Below are 2,800 nucleotides of genomic sequence, written 5' to 3' on the forward strand. Positions count from 1 at the left end.
GTGTGCAATAGCTCTGGGAGGTTGTGCAGGCGCAGTTAAGCATAGCGGCGGCCATTACAGCTTCGCCCATGCGCAGTAAAGATCGCGCACGCGGTCCCCATAGGAAAGAGCTGTACCAAGAACTACAATTCCCAGCAGTCTCTGTGGACTGCACTTTCACCCTGGTCACAGGCAGCATTGAAGCCAATAGAGCTGTCAGACTCTCATGCTGCAGAAAAGATACAATGTTGTGTGCAGACAGGGGTTTGGCAGTTGGATCCAGGAAGAGATTGGGGAAGGTAGTGTACACAGAGCAGGGCTCTGCTGTACTAGGCCAGAAAAACCCCAGGCCCCAGGTAGGCCCCACTCCCCACTAGGTTAGTGAGTAAGTTCTTAGGGAAGGCCCTTAGATAGGGACCCGGTCCTTAGGTGTGTGAAAGTCTAGTCAGTGACACAGCTGCTATGCTGTGTGCTCTGACTAGAAGAAACAGTGTGGCTTTGAAGTGCAGCCACAGCAGTTATCTGTCTGTGTTAGTGAGAGGCCCCTCATAGGATGAAGGGGGGTTGCTTTCTAGTTGTTCAGTGTGTGTATATCACCAGTGCCAGTTGCACGTGGCGAGCTGCCAGAGTCTGGGATCAGACAGAAGCTACAGGGAGAGTTCTTTTGCATGCAGGGACTAGGGTAGAGGTATACCCCAGGGCCCAGTTAGTCCCCTATGACACCAGAGGAAGCTGTATGGTATAGGGTCGGCCTTAGGACAGGGACTCCTTCACCATATTTAGAGAGCAAGAGGATTTCTGTCTGACAGTACCTAACTGTCAGTACAGCGTGTATCAGAGACTGTATTAAAGGATCATTCAGACTGGAGATTCCTTTCCCTGTGGAGTCAGCATGTGCATCCATTCCTGCAATGAACAGCGCAGCACGCCGTGGGATCACTGTGCTGTGTTGCTGAGTTCCAAGGATTTTCCTGACCAGGATTGGTCAGGGAGGTAGTGTACCTTAAGTGCACCACCGGGCCCACACAGGGAAGCACTATCCCTAAAAACACTTTCTTTACTGTTGTGGATACTCAAGAGACTGAGGGAATGTGATGATGGACATGTGGGTGAGGGGATGGTATGCGTCCAGAGTGATGCACTGTTATTCATATATTGTTTGATGTTATGCAAAGAGAGTGTTATTGAAGTTACAGTTCATGCACAGTAAATACTGTTTATTCACACGGTGTGTATTAACTGTATGTGGGTTCTGGTGAGGGCACACTCCCACCCCGTTGGGATCCCTCATCAGTGGAGGCGCTGCACAGAGTGTAAATACATACCCCAGGTTCCCCGTGGCGGAAGCTCAGCCCACCTGTGAGCCTAACAGGTAACGCACCACACCTGGTAACATATAGGTTCCCCCTCACATACACTCTATATGCGATTGGGTGGGGGAATACCCGTTACATATGCATATGTGGATAATATTATTTTATTACACTACAATACTGTACTGTATGTGTTAGGATTTTGTATTTATTGGTATGGTTACTTGTCATTGGGTCTGGCACACGATTGGTCACGCATGCATACGGGGAACCACGAACAGTCACAGACCCCCCAACACACCCGGGACACACGCGGGGATACCCGCGTGACCCTCGGCATCCCTCGGGGACCCCTGTGCGGTCATCCGCGACTCCCGGGCTCCCTCGGGGACCCCCGCGGGGTCAGCCGGGTACCCCCACCTACGGACCCCCTCGGGGTCAGCCGGGGACACCCGCATGACCCCTGGGCTCCCTCAGGAACCCCCGCAGGGTCAGCTGGGGACACCCGCCGGCCTTCTGTATGGGTTTTGCGCATGCAAAAATAAAAAGCCAGAATTTTTTCTAAGTCCAGATTTCTTTGCGTCTACTCTGACCTGACGTGTTCTAATCAACGCAACTTTCGCGTTTGCTAAGGTTGCGTTGCTTAGTGCATCCCGCTTAAGGGCAGAATTTCACGCAAACAGGGCTGCGATCTAGCAAAGTTGGACTTAGAAAAAAATCCTGAAAAAAGTCATTTTTATAGCACAAAGTTCCTTTTTGCGTTTCTTAGTGCATCGGGTTGAGCCAAAAATCACGATCGAAGAGCACTTTGCGCTCTAAAAGTGACTTAACGGAGCTTAGTGCATAGCCCCCTGAGTTTCAGACCCCTGCATTACACCATTAAACATTTCATTTGCTGTAGGAACCTTATATCCTATATGGGACCCTATAACCCACTATACATGTCACTGGTTTAAGGTCTCTTTCATACATATTTAGACAGACATATCTTTCCAAATAATTATTTATACAGGTGAAATTGCAGATATGTAACTGTCGGTTTCAGAAGTAAAATCATTGCATTGTGCCTGCTTGCTTTGAATATTCCCTGGAGCTTATACACTGAATTTCCCGGCACGACAAGGCTTAATTAATGGGCGACTAATTGTACTGTATACACAGTAACCAGTCACGTTTAGAGAAAAGTTACAACAATGAAGTGACTTGGGAACATCTCCCCAGATAATGCACGGCTGATTTCTCAGTTCTTGCATTACAAGTGTATACAATGCAGTCATTAGTATTTGCGATTTAGAGAGTTAAATACAGAATAAAAACTCCATAAAAATCTGGCATATGAAGTGGTTCATCTCATTTTTTTGACTCATTGTGGCAAACAGGACAGTTTAATTAGCAGAGCACAACTAAAGTCTAAATACTCTAAAGGGATTTTAACTCTCAGCCTGCAATATCCAGGGAACATTTCCCTATCTCCTTAATTAATGGTTCATGCTTCTGTAGCCCTGGTA

The sequence above is a fragment of the Ascaphus truei genome, unplaced genomic scaffold, assembly GCF_040206685.1.
Source record: "Ascaphus truei isolate aAscTru1 unplaced genomic scaffold, aAscTru1.hap1 HAP1_SCAFFOLD_371, whole genome shotgun sequence".
In the NCBI taxonomy this organism is placed as follows: Eukaryota; Metazoa; Chordata; class Amphibia; order Anura; family Ascaphidae; genus Ascaphus; species Ascaphus truei.